The sequence below is a fragment of the Hemiscyllium ocellatum genome, chromosome 5 (assembly GCF_020745735.1).
Source record: "Hemiscyllium ocellatum isolate sHemOce1 chromosome 5, sHemOce1.pat.X.cur, whole genome shotgun sequence".
Classification (NCBI taxonomy): Eukaryota; Metazoa; Chordata; class Chondrichthyes; order Orectolobiformes; family Hemiscylliidae; genus Hemiscyllium; species Hemiscyllium ocellatum.
Genome location: NC_083405.1, coordinates 136303683 through 136331384, shown reverse-complemented (window position 1 = coordinate 136331384; position 27702 = coordinate 136303683). Strand labels below are relative to the sequence as shown.

General features: G+C 43.3%; 1 protein-coding gene across 1 annotated transcript in view; it reads right to left on the bottom strand.

Moving 5' to 3' along the window:
• Positions 1–27702, bottom strand: part of adck5 (aarF domain containing kinase 5) — a 137275-nt gene that overhangs the window by 95567 nt on the left and 14006 nt on the right. The window lies entirely within an intron of this gene.

Here is a 27702-nt window from a genome sequence, read left to right as displayed (position 1 = left end):
ACGCAGCTGGTCAGGCAGCATCCAAGGAACAGGAAATTCAACGCAGCAGGTCAGGCAGCATCCAAGGAACAGGAAATTCGACGTTTCAGGCATAAGCCCCGATGAAGGGCTTATGCCCGAAACGTCGAATTTCCTGTTCCTTGGATGCTGCCTGACCTGCTGCGCTTTTCCAGCAACACATTTTCAGACCAAGCTAGATACCAAGAACCTCCAATACCTACCCCAAATTATTAGGAAAAAAAGACTAAGTGAATCAGAACATAGTGACCACTGCAGCCTTGAAGCGCACAAGTTGATGCTCCAGTGCAGTGCTCTTGCACCAATGGAAGGCATTGTCTTTTAAATGAGACATTAGATTGAAGGCCTAACCTGCCCCTCAGCCCATGTCAAACAGACTGTGCCAGTAATTGCCTAGATCAAAAAGAAATCTCCCCAACATGCTAATTATTTATTCCTTCATCAACAGCAGTATGACCGGTGAACTGGCCAGTATCACATGGCTGTTTGTTAGTGTACACTGAAAATGGTAGCTGTATCCCTTATATTAGAGATAGCACTTCAAAAGTACTTCATTACTGCAAACACCTTGGGGTGTACTGAAGGCGTGATCAGACACTACTTAAATCCAAATCTTCCCTTAATAAGTTAACACGTCAGTTAATAGTCTACCATCAAGCTAAAAGGTCTTACCAAAAAAATGCAAATACAAAAGATACAAAGACCAGCAAAGGGCCATAGAGCAGTTTAAACGTGCAACTAAAAAAGGGATTATGAAAGGAAACTTGGCAGGGAAGCAAAATCAATGAAGAAAAACAACATTAGTTACATAAAAGGTCAGGAGCATTGTTGACCCACTAAAAGCTAGAAAGTGAGGGCATTGTTGAACAATTACTTTGCCTCAGTATTCACCACTGAAAAAGGAGGATAACTTGCCAGAAGTCATGAGGTAATTAATAGTAAATTGGGAATAAGGATTAAATAAACTTAATGCAAGTAAAACATCAATAATAGCGAATTTAATAGAAATAAAAGTGACAAATCCCCAGGATCAGACATGCTAAAGGAAGTAGAGGAGCACATAGTAGATGCCCTAACTATAATCTTTCAGAGTTCCTTCTTTGATTTGATTTACTTATTGTCATATGTACCCAAGTATAACAAAAAGCTTGGTTTATGAGCAGTATAGGCAGATTATAGTAAGCAAGGACAAACAAGTCATGGGGTAAAATAAATCTTAAGACAGAGGCTTACAGGCTACATCGCACAGAGTGTGCACTAGGCAAGATCAACACTAGCAAGGTGAGCATTATTTGAATTTAGAGAAAGTCTATTCATTAGTCTAATGACAGTCAAGAAGAGCTGTTCCTGAAGCTGTTGCTGCATATATTCAAGCTTCTGTATAGTCTATCTGAAGGAAGAGCATTACCCGGGGTGTGATGGGGTCTTTGATAATGTTGGCAGCTTTTACACTGCAACGAGCCATGTAAATGGAGTTCATGGATAGAAGGTTGGCTTCTGTGATGGTCTGGACTGTAGTTTCTTACAGTCATGGGCAGATCAGTTGCCATACCAAGCCATTATGCACCCAGACAGTTTGCTTTCAAAAGTGCATCTGTAAAAGTTGGTGAGGGCCCTTATGGACATTCCAAATTTCCTGAACTGCCTGGAGGAAGGGGAGTCATTGTGCCTTCTTAACCGTCGCATCTATGTGGGATGTCCAGAACAGGTTGTCTAACGAACTTGACGCTGTCCACCCTCTCAACCTCACCTCCACTGATGTAGATAGGGGAGAGCTCTTCTTTCTTTCTGAAGTCAATTATCAGTTCTTTAGTTTTACCGACATTGAAAGAGGTTGTTCCCATTTCACCATGATACCAATCCCTGTATCTCCTTTCAGTATTCTGACATGTTGTGGTTAGATATCCGTCCTACCACGGTGGTATCAAACACGTAGATGACGTTTGTTTGGAATTTGGCAACACAGTTGTGGATATGGCAGGGGGCTGAGGACACATTGTTTGGGGGCTCCACTGTTGAGTGTTATCATGGAGCAGATGCTGTTGTTGGTTATCTTCAGATTGCAGTGTATGGGTCAGAAAGCGGATGATCCAGTTGCAGAGGGCAGAGCCAAGACCAAGGTCTCAGAGTTTGGAGATCAATCTGGACAGGCTAATGGAGTTGAAGGCGTAGCTATAGTCAATGAGCAGAAGTTGAATGTAGGTGTCCTTACTGTCCAGATGTTCCAGGGATGAGTGCAGGGCTAGGGATATGGCATCCACTGTGGACTGTTATGTCAGGAGGCAAATTGTAGGTGATTGAGGCAGGCTGGGAGACTAGAATTGATGTGGGCCATGACCAGTTTCTTGAAACTTTGTGATTATGGAGGTCAGAGGCACTTGACGGTAATCATTAAGATACGTTGCACGTGCTTTCTTAGGTACAGGGATGGATTGGAAATTGGGGCATCATGCTTGTTTTTAAGAAAGGGGCACGGCGGCTCAGTGGGGGCACGTGGCACGATTGTTAGTACTACTACCTTACAGCATCAGGGACCTGAGTGAAATTGCAGCCTCAGACAACTGTGCAAACTCCACACATTCTCAGTGTCTGCGTGGGTTTCCTTCGGGTGCTCTGGCTTCCTCCCATAGTCCAAAGATGTGCAGGTTAGATTGATTGGCTATGCTAAACTGCCCATTGTGTCCAGGGATGTGCAAGTTAGGTGACTTAGCCATGTGGGGTTGCAGGGCTAGTTGATGCGGACTTGATAGGTTGAATGGCCTGTTTTCACATCGTAGAGAGTCTGAGAGACACGTGCAGGGCAAGTTTTGCACACAAAAGGGTGGCAAGTACCTGGAACGCACTGCCACAGTTGGTGGTAGAAGCAGATACAACAGCAGCATTCAAGCAGCACCTGGGCAAATACATGAATAGGAAGGAAATAGAGGAATACGGATTCTGTAAGTGAGAGTTTTACTATGGAAGGGCAAAAATGTATTAGTGCAGGCTTGGAGGGCTGGTGGGCCTGTTCCTCCTCTTTTCCACATAAACTAATAACCAAGGTATAAAAAGTCATATGATGTAGGTTTGCTTGCTGAGCTGGAAGGTTCTTTTTCAGACATTTTGTCACCCTACTAGGTAACATCATCAGCGAGCCTCTGGATGAAGCATATGTCCAAGCATAAAGTCAGATATCCAAATTTGCAGATGACAAAAGTTAGGTGGCATTGTAGACTATGTAGATGATAGTATATCATCACAAAGGCCAGGTCTGACCCATACACCTTCTCTTCCCACCCACAACAGCAATAGTGTCTCCCTGGTCCTGAATTACCATCCCATGAACATCCACATCTGAAGGGTCATTTCCACAACCTCCAGTAGGATGCAATCACCAGAAAACCACTACTCTACCCCACCCCCACCAATCCCCCTGAACACCTTGATCCAATCCCCTCCATTCCCACTCCTCCCCGCACCACCTTTCCTTGCAAATGCAGAAGATTAACACCTGCCCATTTACTTCCTTCATTATCATTAAGCAAAAGTACCAATTAGAACTTCAAGGTGAAGCAGTGATGTATCTGCACTTCACTCAATCTAACCTACAGTGTTCACTGCTTACAAAGTGCTCTCCTCCATACTGTGGTGAGGAAACGCAGACAAGGCAACCGCATTACAGAACTCAGAAGTTCTATCGGAAAAATGAACAAGCGTACTGTTGCCTGCCACTTCAACGCACCATTCCTATTCCCTGGCCAACATCTCTCTCAGGTTTTCTGCAGTGCTCCAGCAAAGATTAGCCCAAGTCGGAAGAGCAGCATCTCATTTCCACTTGGGGAAATCATATGAGCTGCTACCATAACCAACTCCACAAATACTGCCAGACCGGCTGAATCTTTCCAGCAATTTCTGTTTTCATTTCTTATCTTAAGTAGTTCCTTCTTTTGTTTAGCATTCGACTCAAAAGTTTTAAAGAGGTAAACGTGAGGACTGCAGATGCTGGAAACCAGAGTCTAGATTGGAGTGGTGCTGGAAAAGCACAGCAGGTCAGGCAGCATCCAAGGAGCAGGAAAATCGACGTTTCGGGCAAAAGCCTTTCATCTTTCCTGATGAAGGGATTTTGCCCGAAACGTCGATTTTCCTACTCCTCGGATGCTGCCTGACCTGCTGTGCTTCTCAAAGTTTTAAATCATTTACTGTTCCTCAGTTCCATCCACTCGGTCTCTACTGAATGCTTTCCCCTTGTTATACCCTTGCTCACTATTGAAGTAATGTCCAACTCCTCTGCAGTTTTCCCTGTTCATCCTGCAAACCTTATAAATCATCTTCAGAAACCTATCATTTTGTGACTTGATCCTGCTTTTGCAGCTCTCTAGGGTAGAGAATTTCAAAAGATTCTGAAAGAATAAATTCCTCCCCATCTCAATTGTAAATGGCCTGCCCCTTATCCTGAGCTTTATGCCCCCCAGGAGTAGAATCAACAGTCAAGGGAAAAATTCCAAAAATACCCACCTTATCGCATGCTGCAACAAGTTTTAACAAGATCACCTCTCATTCTTTGAAACTCTAGAGAATGCACAGTCCAGTATCCTCAGTCTCTGCATAAAACACCAGCCCCACAATCCAGGAATTAATATTGCAACCTTGACTGCACTGCCTGTGGCAAATATAGCCTTCCTTGGATAATGAGACCAAAACCACCTTACTCCAGGTGAGGTTTCACCACAGCGTCAGACAACTACTACTGTACTCAAGTCCCCTTGAATGCCCATCTTTTACATTGGTAGCTATATCTATATGTTAGGTTTTAGAAAGTCATGGACAAGGACATCTACATTTCCCAACTCATCATTCTACCTATTACTTCCACCAAGCAGCAAATGTCACATTGTAGTTTTAGCATATTTCATCTGCAATGTTCTAGCTCATCCACTTAGCCGATCCAATTTCACTCAAAGCCTGCTTGCACCCCCACCCATTTTGGTACTATTCTAAATGGCTCCAACATGTAAATCACTACAGACATAACACTTATCCTTGCAGTGTTCCACAGCCTACCATTCTGAGAATGATCCATTTATTCGTATTCTGAACGGAGGGGAAAAAGGAAAGGGAAAAAAAAGGAAAGGGGAAAAAAGGAAAGGGAAATGACCGACAAAGCACACGTTCTGAACAATTAAAAATGTAACATTTGGTTGAAACAAATAGCTAGAGTTGTGGTGCCATGGACTAAAACAAATTCAAATTTGGCCAATTTAAATTATGCCCCAGATACCAAAACCCAATGGAATTTGAATTTTACTGTTTGAGGAGAACTGCCAAGAGCACCAACAAAATAGGCTGCTAATCGAATAACTCTCTGAAATGGTACCTGTCCATAAGAAAAACTGTGCAGCAGAAGACCAAAGAGGAGACAATCCAGCAAAAAAAAAGGGGAAAATCTACAAAGGAGAATCGACAACTGGTGTTGAAATGAAGTTATTTTTATGTAAATTTTAATCTGGGTTTTGTTTTAAAATCGGACCAATTTTGTAGAGTAGGAAGTAAAAGATAGATTTAAGAGAAAGGAGTTGTACATACCTGGTGTTTAAATGTTCTCTGTTAGACTTAAAGAATAACATTGTTAATTTTTACTTAAAATAGTGAGATCTGGGATAGTTCTTTGTCTCTTGAAATTTAACAGATTATGGCGCAAGCTGAGACTCTGTCAGGTTTAAATTAGCAGAGGGGTTTACCCAGTGTCATAACACAATACTAATAATACTGTATTCCCTCCAGTCAAACGTGCTCCGACTTTAATTTACTAATCTCCTCTGTGGGACTTTATCAAGAAGTCTTCTTAATATTCAATAGCTCTGTATTAATATTAACTATTACTTGCTCTTCAATTACATAGTAATTTGGTCACTATTTCTGGGAGATTTTCTGTAAAGACAGGTACAAAGTAACAGCTTAATTTCTGCACATCATTACTCTCTCCAATAAATCCTTCTCCCCACTTGGGACAGGCCCATAATGAGCCATCTTTCCCTTAGCGTGTTTATATCAGAGGGAAATGCTTATCTATCATCTTTAAATACTAGTGATTCACTATAAATCTTCTCAAAACTCGCTAGATTTGGCTCAGGTTGAGGTTCTGGATGTAGGTTTGCTCGCTGAGTTGGAAGGTTCATTTTCAGACGTTTCATCATCCAACCAGAACTCAACAAACACTGACTTGGGTCCCATTTACCACCCACTGAGAAAAAAGAACAGGAAATGACAACACCAACCCAAGGAAACCTAAACACAAATAGAAAGAGGATTATACCGCCAGTGCTTCATCCGGAGGCTCACTGATGTTACCTACTATAGTGAAAAAAATGTCTGAAACTGAACCTTCCAGCTCAGTGAGCAAACCTACATCCATACATTAAATCTTTTTTGTATAATTCCCTAAATCACTTACCAACTTGACCTTCAGTTTCCTCTGCTCAGATTTAAGACTGTAGTTTCAGAATCAACAATATAATGCTTAAAACATATAAAATTCTATCATAAATTACTATTTCCCAAAGGTTCCTTTACAGCAAAGTTATTAGTCATTGCTCATTACACATTACACATCACAAAATCCAAAACAGCCCGATTCTGATTTGGTTCAACATACAGCTTCTCAAACCCACCTTGAGGAATTCGTCTTTCACAACATTAGTACTGACAGAGTTAAGCCAGACCACAGGCAAAGTTCGAGTAATCAGTTTTTACTATATTATCCGTAATTCTTGCACCTTCAATTTTGAGCTAACATGTGCCCAACATTAATACTGCATAGAACATAAAATGCAGTGCAGGCCCATCAGCCTGATGTTGCGGTGACCTGTGGAACCAATCTGAAGCCCATCTAACCTACACTATTCCATTCTCAACCTTATGCCAATCCAATGACCATTTAAATGCCCGTAAAGTTGGAATGTACTGCCTGCAACAATAGTAATTGTTGCAGGCAGTACATTCCATGACCCTACTACGCTGAGTAAAGAAACTATCTCTGACATCTGTCCTCCATCTATCACCCCACAAAGCTATGTTCCCTCGTACTAGCCATTACCAAAGGAAAAAGGCTATCACTGTACACCCGATCTAACGTTCTTTTATCTTGCATGTCTCAAATAGGTTGCCTCTCAGCTTTCTTCTCTAACAAAAACAGCCTCAAATCCCTCAGCTTTTCCTCATAAGGCCTTCCCTCCATACCAGACAACATTCTAGTAAATCTCATTTGAATCTTTTCCGAAGTTTCCACGTCTTTCCTATATTGCGGTGACCAGAACTGTACACATTATTCCAAATGTGGCCGCACTAGAGTTTTGTGCAGCTGCAGCATGAATGTGGTTCCGAAACTCAACCTCTACCAATAAAAGCAAACATATTGTATGCCTTCTTAACAACCCTATCAACCTGGGTGGCAACTTTCAAGGATCTATGTACCTGAGCAGAGAGATCGTTCTGCTCATCTACACTACCAAGAATCTTAGCGATAGCCCAGTACTGTCTTCCTGTTGCTCCTTCCAAAGTGAAACACCTCACTTTTCCACATTAAACTCCATTTGCCACTTCTCAGTCCAGTTCTACAGCTTATCTATGTCTCTCTGTAACCTCCAACATTGTTCCTCATTATCCACAACTCCACTGATTTTAGTGTCATCTTCAAAATTACTAACCCATCCTTCAATGCTCTCATCCAGATCATTTATATAAATGACAGAGAACCAAAAACACATCCTTGCGGTACCCATCTAGTAACTGAACTCCAGAATGAACATTTCCCATCAATCACCACACTCTGCCTTTTTTCAGCTAGCCAATTTCTGATCCAAACTATTAAATCACCCCCAATTTCATGCATCTGTATTTTGTGTAATAGCCTACCATGGGGAACCTTATCAAATGCTTTAGTGAAATCCTTATACACCACGTCAACTGCTTTACGCTCATCTACCTGTTTGGTCATCTTCTCAAAGAACTCAATAAGGTTTGTGAGGCACGACCGACCCTTCACAAAACCGCATTGACTATCCTTAAACAACTTATTCCTGTCAAGATGATTATAAATCCTATCTCTGATCACACTTTCTAACACTGTACCCACAACCAAAGTCAGGCTCATAGGTCTATAATTTCCAGGGTTGTCTCTATTCCCTTGCTCAAGAAGGGGAGCAACGTTTGCTATTCTCCAGTCTTCTGGCACTGTTGTTGTAGACAATGACAACAAAGATCAAAGCCAAAGGCTCTGCAATCCCCTCCCTGGCTTCCCAGAGAATCCTAGGATAAATCCCATCCGACCCAGAGGAACGTTCTATTTTCACACTTCCCAGAATTGCTAATACCTCCTCCTTATGCACCTTAATCCCATGTAGTCTAGTAGCTTCCATCTCAGTATTCTCCTCAACCACAGTCTTTTTCCAGTGTGAATACTGACAAAAAGTATTCATTTAGTGCTTCCCCCATCTCCTCTGACTTCATGCACAAATTCTCCATACTAAGCTTGATTGGCCCTAATCTTACTCTAGTCAGTCTTGTATTCCTGATATAGCTACAGAGGCCTTAGGGTTTTCCTTGATCCTATCCACCAATGACTTCTCATATCTCCTCCTGCCTCTTCTTAGCTCTCTTTAGATCTTTCCTGGTTAATCTGTAACTCTCAAACACCGTAACTGAGCCACCATATCTCATCTCAACATAAGCTTTCTTTCTCTTGGAGAGGTTCAACTTCCTTACTTAACCATGGCTCCCACTGAGAAAGTGTAAGGTATAAGAAGGTAGGGAAAGAGTTAAGTTTTGAGTTTTGTGAAACAAGAGGTTCAGCTGAGCATGACTCTGATCAGATAAGAACTTGCAGTTAATGATGGGGTGCTGGAAGCAAGGATAATGGGTTAACAAGGTGGAAAAGCATTCATTATGTAGAGCCATTTAACAAGATGAGGTAGCATTTGATATGTAACGTCAGTTAACTAGGTAAAAAGTATTCATTATGTGAAGCCAGTTATTCATTGTGTAACAACAGATGGCTTAAATGTTTATTATTGATACTCATTGATTGTAACAGACACCCAATTAACATGCATGTTGCCTTATCTGGATGCTCCTCCCTGTAAAATGACTATCTGGTTCATCAAGACATTGTTGTTCCACAGAAGACTGATATCATGTCCCTGTGCACATGGGCGATCGTTCACGCCCTCCAGGGCCCAGAATAAAGATGGAGGTAAAATCATATTGTGTCTGAGCGTTTTGCTTTGGGGACGCGGGGGGGGGGGGGGGGGGAAGAGATGAAGAGAGAGAACAGGACAATATTGGCATAGTTGGCAGGTTCCAAATGAAGAGTTACAATTGGACGGTGTCAGCAGACGTCTGGAACATAGGTGCATCGAGACAGATGGGCCCACAAAGCAAAAAGAAGTAAACCTCAGTCCCTCTCAATATTCCTGTGTGCCAGACATGGTCCATTCACTGGAGTGCTCTCTATTCTACGGATTTCTTGAATGGTAATTAACTTAGTTGAGAGAGACAGTTTCACAAGAACTAGCAGGGAGATTTGCTTAGAACTGCTTAGGAGGATTTAAATTAGTAAGGTGGGGAGCGGGACCCAGGGAGGTAGTGAGGAAAGAGGTCAATCTGAGACTGGTACAGTTGAGAACAGAAGTGAGTCAAACAGTCAGGGCAGGCAGAGACAAGGTAGTGCTAATAAATTAAACTGCATTTATTTCAGTGCAAGGGGCTTAACAGGGAAGGCAGATGAACTCAGGGCATGGTTAGAAGCATGGGACTGGGATATCATAGCAAGTACAAAATCATGGCTCAAGGATGGGCAGGACTGGCAGCTTAATGTTCCAGGATACAAATGCTTCAGGAAGGATAGAAAGGGAAGTGAGAGAGGAAGGGGAGTGGCGTTTTTGATAAGGGATAGCATTACAACTGTGCTGAGGGAGGATATTCCCAGAAATACATCCAGGGAAGTTATTTGGGTGGAACTGAGAAATAAGAAAGGGATCGTATTATAGACCCCCTAACAGTCAGAGGGAAATTGAGAAACAACTTGTAAGGAGATCTCAGCTATGTGTAAGAAAAATAGGGTGATTATAGTAGGGGATTTTAACTTTCCAAACAAACATCAACTGGGACTGCCATAGTGTTAAGGGTTTAGATGGAGAGGAATTTCTCAAGTGTGTACAAGACAATTTTCTGATTCACTATGTGGATGTACGAACTGGAGAAGGTGCAAAACTTGACCTACTCTTGGGAAATAAGGCAGGGCAGGTGACTGAGGTGTCAGTGGGGGAGCATTTTAAGGCCAGCAACCATAATTCTATTCATTTTAAAACAGTGATCATTCAAAAGCTGATTGGAGGCAGATGTTCGCAGGTAAAGGGACGGCTGGAAAAGGGGAAGCATTCAGAAATGAGATAACAAGAATCCAGAGAAAGTACATTCCTGTCAGGGTGAAAGGGAAGGCTAGTAGGTATAGGGAATGCTGGCTGAGTAAAGAAATTGAGGGTTTGGTTAAGAAAAAGAAGGAAGCATATCAGGTATAGACAGGATAGATCAAGTGAATCCTTAGAGTATAAAGGAAGTAGGAGTATACTTAGAGGGAAATCAGGAGGGCAAAAAAGGGGACACGAGATAGCTTTGGCAAGTAGAATTAAAGAGAATTCAAAAAGGGTTTTTACAAATATATTAAGAACAAAAGGGTAACTAGGGAGAGAACAGGGCCCCTCAAAGATCAGCAAGGCTGCCTTTGTGTGGAGCCACAGAAAATGGAGGAGATACAAAATGAATACTTTGCATCAGTATTTACTGTGGAAAAGGATATGGAAGATATAGACTGTAGGGAAATAGTTGTTGAACATCTTGCAAAATGTCCAGATTACAGAGGAGGAAGTGCTGGATGTGTTGAAATGCATAAAAGTGGATAAATCCCGAAGACCTGATCAGGGGTACCTGAGAACACTGTGGGAAGCTAGAGAAGTAATTGCTGGGCCTCTTGCGGAGATATTTGTATCATCGATAGTCACAGGCGAGGTGCCAGAAGACTAAAGGTTGGCAAACATGGTGCCACTGTTTAAGAAGGGCAGTAAAGACAAGCCAGGGAATTATAGACCGGTGAACCTGACCTCAGTGGTGGGCAAGTTGTTGGAGGGAATCCTGAGGGACAGGATGTACATGTATTTGGAAAGGCAAAGACTGATTAAGGATAGTCAACATGGCTTTGTGTGTGGGAAATCATGTCTCACAAACTTGACTGAATTTTTTGAAGAAGTAACAAAGAAGATTGATGAGGAGAGAGCAGTAGCTGTGATCTATATGGAAGGCATTCGACAAGGTTCCCCATAGGAGACTGATTAGCAAGGATAGATCTCATGGAATACACGGAGAACTAGCCATTTGGATACAGAACTGGCTCAAAGGTAGAAGACAGAGGGTTGTGGTGGGAGGGTTGTTTTTCAGACTGGAGGCCTGTGACCAGTGGAGTGCCACAAGGATCAGTGCTGGGCCCTCTACTTTTTGTCATTTACAGAAATGATTTGGATGCGAGCATAAAGAGGTAGAGTTAGTAAGTTTGCAGATGACACCAAAGTTAGAGGCGTAGTGGACAGCAAAGAGGGTTATCTCAGATTACAACAAGATTGGACCAGATGGGTCAATGGGCTAAGTGGCAGATGGAGCTTAATTCAGATAAATGGGAGGTGCTGCATTTTGGGAAAGCAAATCTCAGCAGGACTTATACACTTAATGGTAAGGTCCTAGGGAGTGTTGCTGAACAAAGAGACCTTGGAGTGCAGATTCATAGCTCCTTGAAAGTGGAGTCGCAGGTAGATAGGATAGTGAAGGTGGCATTTGGTATGCTTTCCTTTATTGGTCAGAGTATTGAGTACAGGAGTTGGGAGGTCATGTTGCGGCTATACAGGACATTGGTTAGGCCACTGTTGGAATATTGCGGGCAATTCTGGTCTCCTTCCTATCAGAAAGATGTCATGAAAAAGGGGCTCAGAAAAGATTTACAATGATGTTGCCAGGGTTGGAGGATTTGAGCTATAGAGAGAGGCTGAACAACCCGAGGCTGAGGGGTGATTTTATAGAGGCTTACAAAATTGAGGGGCGTGGATAGAATAAATAGGCAAAGTCTTTTCCCTGGGGTGGGGGAGTCCAGAACTAGAGGGCATAGGTTTAGGGTGAAAGGGGAAGGTATAAAGGGACAACTTTTTCATGCAGAGGGTGGTGTACATGTGTGGAATGAGTTGCCAGAGGAAGTGGAGGAGGCTGGTATAATTGCAACATTTAAGAGGCACTTGGATGAGTATATGAATAGGAAAGGTTTGGAGGGATATGGGCGGGTGCTGGCAGGTGGGACTAGATTGGGTTGGGATATCAGGTCGGCATGGACAGGGTGGACCGAAGGGTCTGTTTCCATGCTGTACATCTCCATGACTGACTCTATATTGAATCAGTTTAGGTGGAGCTGGGAAAGAGCAAGAGGAAGTAAATGTTGATAGGGATAAATACAGAAAATCCTGCAGTAACTCAGCTGGTCTAGCAGCATCTGTGGAAAGAGGAACAAAGTTAACATTTCAAGTCCAATGACTTCTCTTCAATTGGGCTCAATGTTAAATCTGTTTAGCTCTCTGCAGACCTATTGAGTTTCTCCAGCACTGTGTACTCTAGTTCAAATTTTCAGCATCCACAGTATATTATTTGTAAGCAGAGACAGAGGGCTAGACTGGTGTTCGGTCTTATTGCTTAGCAGTGTGAATTCTGAGTTACTGGAGTGGCAGCATTCAGTCAGGGCTTACCAGTACTTTACTGTATCTTCTGTTCTCATCAATGCCAACTACAGGCTACCAGATTTTATTTACATTCCACTGAGAACTGTTCTGATAATCTTTTTGTGACTGAACAATCTGTTGATCATTCCGTCAAGAATCAATAATTGCTGTTCAACTTGGTCCAATTATACAGCAATTTGTAGAACCTTGGGCCCAAATTCTCTGCTTTAAAATTCCCATCCCCACCAGCCAATGTTCTTGACCTTTTGTTCTGACCTGAGCCTAAAGAACGGTATGTTATCTTTATCTCTGGGTTAGTTGTGACACCTTTGGATTGAGTGCTTATTGCGCCAATAAAAACAAACACTTTTTGGAAACATTTAGTATATCAGGCAGAACCTACAGAGCAGAAATGTCAACACATTCAGGTGGTTATGGGGTTTGACTAAGAATTAGGATAACTAACTATGCATCCCTACATCCCCACAGGTTCCACCCAATCCAGCATTTCCAAAGCTGTTGGCCTTTAATGAGATTGGAGTGTGCAGCAACTCAAAGCTTTGTCGACAGCACCTATAGCAAATGGTAGCATCGTTTTTATATTATTACTTATAGATTGTTCACCCAAGTTTCTCGTCTAATTACACATTCAAATCCCATTATGAAAATTGAGAAACTGACTTCGTAAGTAACTTTTTATTTCCCAATGTAAATCATGGCTAACTACTGATTGGAGTTTACAAAATCAATTTGGCTCACTGACATTCTTTAGGGAATGATGTTGCCAGCCCTGTAGTCAAGTCTCCATGCGACCAAATATATTCTGAACAGGAACATAGGAAATAGAACCTCAGAGCTACATTTGGCCACGAGCCAGCCATTCAATAAGATCATGGCCGTTCTGGTTGTTATGGTCTCAGCTTCACTTCCCTGTCAATAACCAATCACTCTCGATTGCCTTGTCTCCCAAACATCTACCTTACCAAGGCTTTAAAAAAAAACTGTCTCCACTGCTTTGTGAAAAAAATTCCAAACTCAAAAAGGTTGGGGAAAAAAATTCTCATCACTCTCAAACAGGAAACCTCTCTTTTTTTTAAAAAAAAAGAAACTGTACTCCCTGATTTCAGTTTCTCTGGATATTCACTCTATCCAGTCTCCTCAAAACGTACAAACTTCAATACAATCAGCTGTATTTCTTCAAAAGTTAATTGGTATAGGTCTAACCTGTTCAGCCACTCTCAATTGGAGTCGAGTCAAGTAAACCTTCTCAATTACTTTAAGAGCACTTCAACCTTGTCTCGAATGAGGAGAACAAAACCATACAGTGCTCCAAACTTGGTCTCAACAACACCCTGAACTGCCACAGTAAAAGTTCCCTAATTTTCATTCCATTCACCTGGCAATAAACAGCAACATTTCACTGGCCTTCCTCATCACTTATTGTACCTGCATGGTGACTATGCGATTCACATACCTAGATAGATAGCCAGATACCGCTGCAACTCAAGACTTCTGCATTTTAATGTTACTTTTTGATTCTTCCAGTCAAAGTGAAAAAGTTCATATTTATTCACATTATATTCCATCTGCCAAATTTTTGCCCACTCACTTTTTAAACTTATCTGTACCCCTTTGCAGACTATCTCCGGTCAAAGAAAATTTACAGCCCAGGAAACAGGCCCTTCGGTCCTCCAAGTCTGAGCTGATCCAAATCCACTGTCTAAACCTACCGCCCAGTTCCTAAGTATCTCTGTGGCTCTGCTCCCCACCTACTCATGCATTTGTCCAGATGCACATTAAGTGAATCTACCATGCCTGCCTCTGCTACCAACACGTTCCAGGCACCTACCACCCTCTGTGTAAAGTACTTACCACGTATGTCCCCCTTAAACTGGTCAGACATGGCACAATGCAACAAAGTTGTCTTCATTTTTGTTTAAAATAGAGGCAGACTCCATCTGTCAGTCCTCAGCCCATTGACCCAATTGATCAAGCCTACTTTGTAATCCTAGATAACCTTCTTCACGTCCACTATACCACCAATTTTGGTGTCATTCCCAAATTTATGAACCATGCCTCCTATATTCTCATCCAAATCATTTACACAAATGACAAAAAAAAGGGGTACGCAGTCCTGATCCCTGCAGAATGCCACGGGCCACAGCCCTCCAGTCCGACTAACAACCCTCCATCACCACTCTGTCTACTTCGGGCTAAAGGGATCAAAGGGCACGGGAAGAAAGTGAGGACAAGGTACTGCATTAGAAGATACACCATCATACTGAGTGACAGAAAGCTTTTTTCTATGTTTCTATGCCCCTTGGGTTGGACAATAAATATGGACCCAGCCAGCAATGACATCCCAGAAATGACAAAAAAAAAACTCTAGAGAGAGACTGGACAGGTGTACAAGATCATGACACGTTTTGATCAGGTAGACAAGGTAAAGCTGTTCTCATTAGCCGATGGTGTGACAGCTGGGAGAGACAGATTTAGGGTCTTGGGCACAAAAGTCAGGGGAGTGATGAAGAACTTAACAGAGAGAGTGATCAGAGATGCACACAGGGGCCTGGAAGCAGAGAGTATGAATTACTCCCAAAGGAAATTGGATGGTGACTTGAAGGCAATTTAACTGGCAAAAGTACAGGTTCAATTACCCACAGAAAAGACAGCAGCTTCTCGATGGGTCAAATATCATCCTTGTGATGAAAGCACAGCAAGTTCCCACAGGTGATGATAAGGCAATGTTTCTTAAGAATCTTCTCCAATAAGCTCTTTACCACTGATGTAAGGCTGACCAGCCTGTAACCTTCCTGGATTATCCATGGTTCCCTTGTTAAACAAAAAAAGGAACACTAGCTATTCTACAGTCGTTTGGGACTGCTCCTGTGACTAAATAGGATACAAAGGTTTCATACAAGGTGCCAGTAATCTCCTACCTCAGTACTCAGGGATAGATCCCATCAGATCCTGAGAAGTTGTCTACCTTAATGCCTTCCAAAACAGTCATTACTGTACCTCCTTTTTATATTGATATTCCATGTCAATGAACCCCACTAGACTCACCATCCACCAGGTCCTTCCCTGTGAAAAAAATGCAAATTATTTGTTAAGGATCCCAACCACTTCCTCCAGTTCCATGCATAAATTCCCTCCTTTGTCCTTGGGGGGACCTACCCTTTCCCTAACTACCCTCTTGCTCCTTATACAAGTTTAAAATTCCTTTCTATTTTCCTTAACCTTGTTTACTAAGGACATTTCATGGCCCCTTTTACATTCTGTTCCTTCCTTTTATGATCTGATGAAAGACTCCATCACTGACCTGTGATCCTACTTTCTTGTTACTTCCAGTAAGATGGAAGCGTGGGACTCCTCAGCCTGAGACTTGCCGCTTCGTCAGCTTTTGTTTCTTTCTCTCGTTTTTTAAAAATCCCAATTTTATTTACCTACCTCTTGAAGAGGAGCTTGGTTGCAGAAGCAGCAATCGGCAGCAGTGAGCAGCTCAGACTCATGGCAGCAACGCAGGCGGGTTTGGGTTCCTGGCAGCTTCTGTATTGTCAAGGCAGTCCGAGTGCTGACTCATGGTTGCTGCTGCAGAGACAAGTTTGAGTTTCCAGCAGCATCTGCCCCCAGAACAGATTCATGGAAGCGGCTAGTTTGGGATCAGCATGAGCTCCAGTGGTTGCTTTGGCAAGGTAGGCCCGAAGCAAACCATGGTGGTAGCAGAGTAGAGTTTAGGCTGTTTCAGTTCCTGACAGCATTGACAAGATCCAGCGAGGACTCAGTAGCAAGGGTACAGGTGGAGGAGAAATGGTGCTGAAGAGTGGCAACTTTTGTTCCAGTGGCAGCAGCATAGCAAAGGGAACTTGTGCCAGGCCATCAGACCCATAACAGAGCACTTAATAAGGAGGACTATGAAGTTCGACAATTCCTTCATTTTTCTGCCCTTCTATTCTACATTTCGGTTTATTTTTCAGTGTTTTAAAATGGTGCCAGAATTACAACACTTTTCGCTGTATTTTGTAACAAGATACATGTGAGACAAACTAACTAACTAAATAAATAAATGTCGTTTGCCTTTGACTTATAATTTTCTAAGCAACTGAACCTCATGTTTTAAATTAAAACCCTATCTATAGCCTTAGTTAGGTGATTCGTCAGGAATCTGGTCCCAGCATAATTCAGATAGAGGCTATCCCACTGCAACAGCACCCTCCTTCCCCATTACTGGTGGCATTGTCCCATGAATTTGAACCAATTTCTCCCACATTAATCTTTGAACCACTCATTTACCTCTTTAATCTCATTGACCCTGTGACAATAAGCTCATAGGTCAATTTCCCTGGAGAGTCAGAGGCTGAGGGATGACCTTATAGAGGTTTGTAAAATCATGAGGGGAATGGATAGGATATATAGACAGTCTTTTCCCTGGGGTGGGGAGTCCAGAACTAGAGGGCATAGGTTTAGGGTGAGAGGGGAAAATATAAAAAGGGACCTAAGGGGCAACTTTTTCCCACACAGAGGGTGGTAAGTGTATGGAAGGAGTTGCCAAAGGAAGCAGTGGAGGCTAGTACAATTGCAACATTTAAAAGGCATCTGGATTGGTATATGAATAGGAAAGATTTGGAGAGATATAGGCCAGGTGCTGTCAGGTGGGACTAGATTGGATAGGGATAGCTGGTTGGCATAGACGGGTTGGACCAAAGGGTCTGTTTTCATGTTGCACATCTCCAAGACTCAGTGATGATTTGGAAATTACCACCTTTTTGGTTCTGCTAATTTAGCCCCTAAGCTGCACATAATTCCCTCAGCATCCCCACTACTCTTTTCTATCCATCATATGGACTGTATAATTGTATGGACAATCACAAAGGCCAACCTCCCATCTACAGAATCCATCCACCAGGCCCGCTGTCAAGGAAAGGTCGCCAGTATTCTCAAAAGATTCATCGCACCCTGGCAAAGTTTTTCTACAACCTCTACCATTGGGGGTAAAGGTACAGATGTCTGAACACACGCACCAGCTGATTTCAAAACGGTTTCTACCCTACTGATGTTAGAACACTGAATGGACTCAAAAACTCTTAATATTCATCTGTTCCTGTGTTTTTGTCTTTGCTGCTGTTTACCTATTATTTAGGTAAATATGTTACTTAGCTCTGACCTGCCTGCTGTTTACCTATGAGCTATTTAACTCTGATCTGCTTGTATTGCTCACAAGACAAAGCTTTTCACTGTGCCTTGGTACATGTGATAATAAATTTAGTTTAATTCAGCAGAATGTCTGCTTTCTATTGATATTGTTGGTAGCTATATGAACCATGATAACTGGATCTTTTCTCTCCCAATCAAAGCAGCCCCAATGAAATATCCTGAACCAGGACACGAAACAGGCAAACCTGCCGTTATGACACTCAATCCTGGACACTGTCTATTCCCCTGGTAATACTATCCTCGATAACAATTATATTTCTTTTTCTCCCTCCTCTTGAATGGGTTGCCATACCATCATGCTTATTGACAGTTACCCTCCCTCTAGCCTACACGCTCAACCAGCCAGTGTGCAAGAATCTCAACCCCATTAGACAACTCAACACTAGTTTAAGGATCCCTCTTCCTGCCTTGCTGGTAGCCATACCCTCCCACCTTTGATCACTGATTGAATTCAATGTAGTTAATCATGGAGCTATCTTCTGAAACACAGCTACAGGTAACTCTCCCCCTCCCTTACATCTTGCATTATTCAAAACGCAGACTCCAGCTCTGAGCCAGAATTGCTCAAACAACTAAGGTTTTATATCAGTCAATCATGCATGCAAGAGATAGCCCCCTGCCACACCTCCATAGTCACATGCCACTCAAGACACAATGTAGTGATTTGATTTATTTCCAGATACAATGCGATGTAAATTATTCCTTAATGGCAAGATCTGGTGTAATTTTTTTTTAAGCTGCAGGGTGTGATCAAAATTTTTAACTGCAATGTTCTTATTAATTTTGAATAGTTGGAGATGGTTATATAAAATCACTTGGAACAGTAGGAGATGACAATGCCAAATTTTTTACGTTCTACCTGCAAGACAGAGAAACCATCCTACCCCCAGGGCATCAAATTTCTTGCAGGCCAGTAGAACAAATTAACCCTTTAACTTCTCAGAGGTGGGATAGGTTTAAATGAAGAGAAATTGAATGGTTTAGGCCTATATTCTCTGGAGTTTAGAAAAATGAAAAGAGATCCTGAGATGTACGAGTTACTAAAAAAAGGGGACAAAATGTAGACAGAGAGGATGCTTCCTTTTGTGGAAGCATCTAGAATGAGAAGTCATAGTTTAAAGATAAGGGAGAGCAGATTAAAAAACAGATGAGAAGAAATTATTTCTCAAAGGGTTGTGAACCTATGGAATTCACTTAGAACAATACAACACAGTACGGGCCCTTCGGCCCTCAATGTTGTGCTGACCTGTGAACGATTCTCAGCTCGTCCTCTTATACTATCCCATCATCATCCATGTGCTTGTCCAAGGATTGTTTAAATCTCCCTAATATGGCTGCGTTAACTACCTTGGCAGGTAGGGCATTCCACACCCTTACCATTCTCTGCGTAAAGAACCTGCCTCTGACATCTGTCCTAAATCTATCACCCCTCAGTTTGTAATTATGCCCCCTCGTACAAGCAGGTATCACCATCCTAGGAAAAAGATTTTCACTGTTTACCCCATCTAATCCTCTGATCATCTTGTATGTCTCTATCAAATCCCATCTTAGCCACCTTCTTTCTAAGGAGAACAGACCCAAGTCGCTCAGCCTTTCCTCATAAGACCTTCCCTCCAGACCAGGCAACATCCTGGTAAATCTCTTCTGCACCTTTTCTAATGCTTCCACATCCTTCCCGAAATATGGGGACCAGAACAGTACACAATATTCCAAGTGCAGCCGCACTAGCAGTTTGTATAGTTGCAGCATGACATTGCGGCTCAGGAACTCAATCCTTCTACCAATGAAACCTAACACCGTGTGCCTACTTAACAGCACTATCAACCTGGGTGGCAACTTTCAGGGATCTATGTACATGGACACCAAGATCCCTCTGCACATCCACACTACCAAGAATCTTTCCATTGATCCAGTACCCTGCCTTCCTGTTATTGTTGGCAAAATGCATCACCTCACATTTGGCTGCATTGAACTCTATTTGCTACCTCTCAGCTCAATTCTGCAGTTTATCCAAGTACCCCGCAACCTGCAACATTCTTCCACACTGTCCACTACTCAACCAACTTTACTGTCATCTGCAAACTTACTAATCCATCCACCTACGCCTGCGTCTAAGTCATTTATAAAAATGACAAACAGCAGTGGTCCCAAAACAGATCCTGTGGCACACCACTAGTAAACGGGACTTCAGGCTGAATATTTTCCATCAACCACCACTCGTTGCCTTCTTTCAGAAAGCCAGTTTCTAATCCAAACCGCTAAATCACCCTCAATCCCATGCCTCTGCATTTTCTCCAACAGCCTACTATATGGAACCTTATCAAAGGCTTTACTGAAGTAAACTAGGTAAAAACAAGGGCTGCAGATGCTGGAAACCAGAGTCTAGACTAGAGTGGTGCTGGAAAAGCACAACAGTTCAGGTAGCATCCGAGCAGGAAAATTGACATTTCGGGCAAAAAGCCCTTCATCAGGAATACAGGCAGAGGGCCTGCAGGGTGGGGGTGGGGAGAAAGTAGCATAGAGTACATTGGTGAGTGGGGGTGGGGATGAAGGTGATAGTTCAGAGAAGAGGGTGGAGTGGATAGGTGGAAAGGAAGATAGCTCAATAAGACAAGTCATGGGGACAGTACTGAGCTGGAAGTTTAGAACTGGGGTGAGTTTGGGGGGGGGGGGGGTGGAAAGGAGGAGTTTGGGGAAATGAGGAAACTGGTGAAGTCCACATTGATGCCCTGGGGTCGAAGTGTTCCGAGGCAGAAGATGAGGCGTTCTTCCTCCAGACGTCGGGTAGTGAGGGAGCGGCGCTGAAGGAGGCCCAGGACCTCCATGTCCTTGGCTGAGTGGGAGGGGGATTGAAATGTTGGGCCACAGGTGGTGTGGCTGATTGGTGCGGGTGTCCCACAGATGTTCCCTAAAGCGCTCTGCTAGGAGGCGCCCAGTCTCCCCAATGGAGAGGAGACTGCATCGTGAGCAACGGATACAATAAATGATATTGGTGGATGTACAGGTAAAACTTGATGGATGTGGAAGCCTCCTTTGGGGCCTTGGTTGGAGTGGAGGGAGGTGGTGTGGGCGCAGGCTTTGCAATTCCGGCGGTAGCAGGGGAGTGTGCCAGGACTTGTTGGGGGGGGGGGGGGGGGGCGTGGACCTGTCCAGGTAGTCACGGAGGGAATGGTCTTGGCGGAAGGCGGAAGGGGTGGGGAGGTAAATATATCCCTGGAGATGGGGTCCGTTTGGAGGTGGCAGAAATGTCAGCGGATGATGCGGTTTATGTGAAGGTTGGTTGGGTGGTAGGTGAGCACCAAGGGCGTTCTGTCCTTGTTATGGTTGGAGGAGTGGGGTCTGAGGACGGAGGTAGGGGATGTGGACAAGATGCGTTGGAGGGCATCTTTAACCACGTGGGAAGGGAAATTGTGATCTCTAAAGGAGGCGGCTATCTGGTGTGTTCTGTGGTGGAACTGGTCCTCCTGGGAGCAGATATAGCAGAGACAGAGAAATTGGGAATACGGGATGGCATTTTTGCAAGAGGTAGGGTGGGAAGAGGTGTGATCCAGGTAGCTGTGGGAGTTGGTGGGTTTGTAAAAAATGTCAGCGTCAAATCAGTTGTCATTAATGGAGATGGAGACGTCCAGGGAGGGGAGGGAGGTGTCAGAGATGGTCCAGGTAAATTTAAGGTCAGGGTGGAATGTGTTGGTGAAGTTGATGAATTGCTCAACCTCCTCATGGCAGCACGAGCTGGTGCCAATGCAGTCAATGTAGCGGAGGAAGAGGTGGGGAGTGTTGCCGGTGTAGCTACGGAAGATGGACTGTTCTACGTAGCCAACGAACAGACAGGCATAGCTAGTGCCCATGGCTATCCCTTTGGTCTGGAAGAAGAGGGAGGATTCGAAGGAGAAATTGTTGAGGGTGATGACCAGTTCAGCCAAACAAATGAGAAGGTCGGTGGAAGCACATTGTTGGGGACATCTGGAGAGGAAGAAATGGAGGGCTTGGAAGCCTGGTCATGGCGGATGGAGGTGTAGAGGGAATGGGTATCCATGGTGATGAGGCATTGGGGGCCGGGGAAACGGAAGTCTTGGAGGAAGTGGAGGGTATGGGTGGTGTCTCGAACATATGTGGGGAGTTCCTGGACTAGGGGGGGGATAGGACAGTGTCGAGGTAGGTCGAGGGGAGTTCAGTGGGGCAGGAGCATGCTGAGACAATGGGTCGACCAGGGAGGTCAGGCTGGTGGATCTTGGGAAGGAGGCAGAACCGGACACTGCAGGGTTCCCGGACTATGAGGTTGGAAGCTGTGGGTGGGAGATCTCCTGAAATGATGATGTTCTGTATGGTCTGGGAGATTATGGTTTGGTGAAGGGGGGGGGGTCATGGTCGAGGGGGCGGTAGGTGGCGGCGCCTGGCTTCAGCAGTGTAGAGGTCAGTGCGCCAGACTACCACTGCACCCCCTTTATCCACTGGCTTGATGGTGAGGTCGGGGTTGGAGCAAAGGGAGTGGAGGCTGTGCGTTGTGAGGGTGCTTGCCCAGAGTAAGGTGGATGCTGGGACATTGAGGAAATTTAAGATAGTGATAGATAGATCTTTAATTCTTAGCGGAGTAGCCAAGGAAGTGGAGTTGTAACAGAGATGAAATCCACGATATCATACTGAATGGCAGAGCAGGCTCGAGGGGCTGAATTGCCTTGTCTTGCTCCTACTTAACTTTTGTATCAGCCTAATGAACCTTCTCTAGCTGTATACATATTGCTTCAGACGTAAGGGGCACAAAACTGTTCAAGTATCTTAGCTGTGATCTGATTAGATTTTTGTAACAGTTTAACAAAACCTCCCTTTTTTTTTATTTCAGTGCAAATGGAATATAAGGCCAAAACTTAGTGCATCATACAAGGCTAGAGAGGGGATTAGGTTGATATTGATGCAGGAGGACCATAGGATTATTTTTAGATTGACACAGGGCTGTGGCAAGATGGAGAGACAAGTAGATTGGTTTTGAAGCCTTCAAAACCAATCAGCATTGAGCTGACACAGACCCAATGGCTCTCTACCTACATTGTGAAATTAATTGAAAATATTTCTAAATAAAAATCAGTTGAAACTTTAAGAAAAGAGAAGACTGGGGAGCGGAGAGGGAACAAAAAAGAGGGATAAATTACTATCATCAGAACAGACAAGTCAGTGTCAACATTCCTCATTATTCTGTGCTGACATTGCAGATTGGTGCAACTATTTATAGTTGTTCTTCAAGAACAGTCTGAATTATGTCAGGCAGTCAGGGCTGATCGCACAGGACGGTAGGGCAAAGGTGAAGGATGTATGTTAACTATATATCGTTGCTATATATGTTGGTGAGGAATGGTTAACATAGATTAGGTCTCTATGTTTGTTGTATGATTCGGCATGGTTGTGTTTGAGGGGGACCTCCATTTTTCTATTGGCACAGATCAATGACATTGTAAAGTCGTAGTCAGTCAGCAGATATTAAAACAATATTATCAAATGCACCAGCAGAGGAAGATTAGTGACCAAACGATCCAGATCCAGATCCAGATCCATATTTACAGGCATTAGTACACAACAAAGGAAAGATTGAGACAGTTTATAAATGCAAGCTTGCTCTAAGTCCAACATCGTGTGAAGGAAAGTCACTAAATATTATGGAAGTGGCAAATATGCTAACAGCAGATCCAACAAGCGTAGACTTGGTGATACTGGTCAAGAAACAAATATTAGCCAGGTGACCAAAGGATTACACCCCCACTTTTCTTTGAAGAATGCTATGGGATGTATGTTACATTCTCCTGAGCGCGCAGATTGGGTTTCAGAAAGATGGAACCTTTTACAGTGAAGCAGTGCCTCAGTGACTATAAAAGAGCACATATTTTCATTTTTGCCACTAAACAGAAACAGAAGTTGACTGCTGTACCTTGAGTTGAAAATGTGTTGATAGAAAAGCGCAGCAGGTCAGGCAGCAACCAAGGAGAAGGAAAATTGGCCTTTAGGGCATGAGCCCTTCTTCAGGCTCATGCCCGAAACGTCAATTCTCCTTCTCCTTGGATGCTGCCTGACCTGCTGCACTTTTTCAGCTCTGATCTCCAGCATCTGCAGTCCTCACTTTCTCCTGCTGTACCTTGAGTGCCATTAAAGTTTTGCGATTTGCAAATCAAATGCTGCACATATTGCTCAGCTGTGAAATATAACATTACTTTTTGAAGTCATAAGAAGCAGAATTCAAGACTGAGCAGTACCAACAATCTTTCACGTTAAAAGATTCTGCCTGACAACTGTCCTCTGATTGATTGAGCTGCAGTGTTAAAAAGCTATAAATGCCAACAGAAGAGAAGACACTGCAGACAGAAAACAATTCTCTCCCACTTCTCTAAAAAGAGAGTGGAGATTCCTGCTTTGGTGGGACCGTTGCCAGCAGCAATGAGGTGGCAGCGCAGGTGTTGTATCACTGGAAAGCCAACTCGGGTCTCATGGAAGTGGTGACAGAACAAATATAGACTCTTTCAATTATACCTTTTTATTCTTAAATTATTCAAAATAGCACTGGATTGTGGTGACAGTTGAAGCTTTTCACTGTACTTTGAAATAGTATCCACTATAAAATGCAAGTGACAATAATTCATTCAAATTCCCCCATAGTGGAGGAAAGACAGAAAAACCAAGAAAGCTTAATGAAAGGAATTTATGCAAAAGACCCAGGTCCACCTGACCAACTGCGAATTAAGGAACAACTTCACCCTCCAGGTAGTGTGTCATAATTGCTAAAATCAAAAAAAACTAAGAAAATAACTTTCCACTTAACGGTCTGGACATTTCATCAACTCAACTTTGTTTAATGTGTCTACTTGTTGCAGGCAAGGATGCCCTGAGGCATGGTACATTGGCGAGACTGAGTAGAGGCAAAGACAAGAGATGAATGGACACCACACAACACACACTAGGGAGGAGTGTTCCCTCCCAGGTGGGAAACACTTCAGCAGTCCGGGACATTCGGCCTTGGACCTTCGTTCATCTAAGGCGGACTTCAGGACAAGCAACAATGCAGAGTGGCTGAGCAGAAACCGATAGCAAAGTTCGGTACCCATGGAAAGGCCTGGACCTTGGGTTCATCTCACAACAGGCGACCCCACTGCACGATACACACTCTCAAACACAGACCCGCTACATACTCTCACACCCACACAGACCCTCCTTCATACATAAGTTCTCTTTCATATGCACACACATATACGCCCTTCATGCACACGCACAAGCTTATGGGGTGAATTTGTTTCTGCAGAATTACATTTTACTTTGCTCAAAAACTGCATAAATCCATGCAAAACTAATACTATACAGAGGGTTTGTCATTCTGACATAGCATTGGGGCACAGACTTCACACCTATTATTTAAAAAGCTGAGCTATCTTGAGAATAAAATTTAAAAATAGTTCTGGGATAAACATAATCAAAGAACAGAAACCAGCATACTCATTATAAAAGATGAAAGTTTTAATTTAAGATTGTTTACTGTATCACATCTGCATGACACTGGACTCATTTGGCCATAAATTCTGCGAGCATGATCTTAACCTCCACATCAAACTGATGAAGGAGCAGCACTCCGAACGCTAGTTTTAAGAGATGTCAAGCTCCCGGGTGTGACTCCTGAATAACAGTCCTTTCTCAATGCCTCATTATCAGAGCAAGAAGTGCAGGAAGCTGTGAGGCAGCTTCAGAGTGGAAAGGCGCCCGGGCCTGACGGACTTCCCAAGAAATTCTATCAGGAATTTATAAGTATACTGTCAGGCCTGATGCTGAATATGTTTAATGATTCATATGGTCATGTTTGTCTCCCACCATCTCTGAGAGAGGCCAATATTTCACTTATCCTTAAAAAAAGGGAAGGATCTGGAAGACTGTGCTTCATACAGGCCCATCTCGCTCTTAAATGTGGACTTTAAAGATCCTCTCTAAGGCTCTTGCGTTAAGGCTGGAGACAGTGTTACCCTCTATTATTAAAGAGGATCAGACGGGCTTCATAAAGGGTCGCAGATCCTCCAATAACGTTAGGAGGCTGCTTAACACAATTCACGCATGCCAACAGCAGTCAATACAGGGATTGGTGATTTCTTTAGATGCAGAGAAGACATTTGACTGAGTTGAGTGGCCGTACCTTTTCTATACACTAGACCAGTTTGGTCTGGGCGAAGTTTTCATAAGATGGATAAAGGTTCTCTACAGTGTACCGCTCGCTGCAGTTATTACCAACAGGGTACGATCAAGCAATTTTAATATTTCTACGGGCAGCCGGCAGGGCTGTCCCCTTTCACCATTACTTTTTATGCTGGAGATTGAACTGTTGGCAGAGGCCATTCGTGGGGATCTCAATATATCAGCTCCAGAAGTGGGGTCAAAAATACATATGATCTCGCTGTATGCAGATGATGTTCTAATTTTCTTGACAAATCCAGCAGTCTCGGTACCTTGCCTGATACAATGCATTCACACGCTTTTTCAGGGTATAAGATTAATTTTGCTAAATCAGAGGCTATGCCTATGGGTGGTCTTATGAAAGAGTTGGCTCGAGTGACTATAGATTCCCATTTAGGTGGTCACAGGGGGGTTTTGTGTATTTGGGCATATTCATTACTCCAGTTCTGGATTGGCTGTTCAAAGCCAATTTTACTCAATTATTTGAAAAAATTAAACAAGATCTACAAAGATGGGAGGCACTTCCAGTCTCATGGTTGGGTCGGTTAGCACTTATTATAGCCGGGGGGGGGGGAGAACAGACCTTCCGGACATTAAAAATTACCAGGTAAGCTCGCTTTTGACCTAGGCGAGTGAGTCAGTGGCTAGATATCGAAGTCTCCCAGGCAAGGTGCCCCCTTACCAGTTTGCTGTTTTTGGACAAGGTGAGGACAGTTAGGGAATATTGCCATCACCCAATAGTCATCAATACTGTTAAAGCATGGAGGGCAATTCGGCAGAGGGAAAGTAATATTGGCAAAATATCTTTGTTTACACTTTTAGTGGGTATGCAGAGTTTTCAAACAGGTATGACAGATTCAGGATTTAAACATTGGGCAGCTAGGGGTATATCTTTCACAGGTGATTTATTTGAGGGAGACGTAATGATGTCCTTCGATCAGTTAGCACGGAAGTACGAGTTACCTAATAGAGACCTCTTTCGTTTTTTTTTCAAGTTAGGGATTTTATTCAAAAAAGGATCATACTTTTGACTGACCCCTACAAATCTGACATAGAAAGAGGGGTACTAAGAGCTAAGAGTACACTCTATACCACCAATTGAGGGGTGCCTGAGTCTGATCGACTCTGCAAGTGGGTAAGAGAGCTGGGTGTTGAAGTTTTTTCAGAGGTATGTGAGGATATTTGGGAGAATGCAAGGAAGACATCAATTTGCAGTAGGACCCATTCTTTACAGTTGAAGATTCTCCACAGGATCCACTTCGCCCCAGACCGTTCGTCAAAATTTAAACCAGGGGTATCTTCAGCATGTCCCAACTGCAATGTCTGTATGTCTTCGGTCTTGTGACAGGCTTCAAACATATTGGAGCGCTGTGGTGGATGCAATGGAGGGGTGTAGGGGTGGAGAAGGACCTATTTCGCTCCTTTTGAACCTACCCATTGTATTTCCTGCAGATTCGCATAAGGCAAAACTTTTCAATATCTTGCTAGGTTGGAT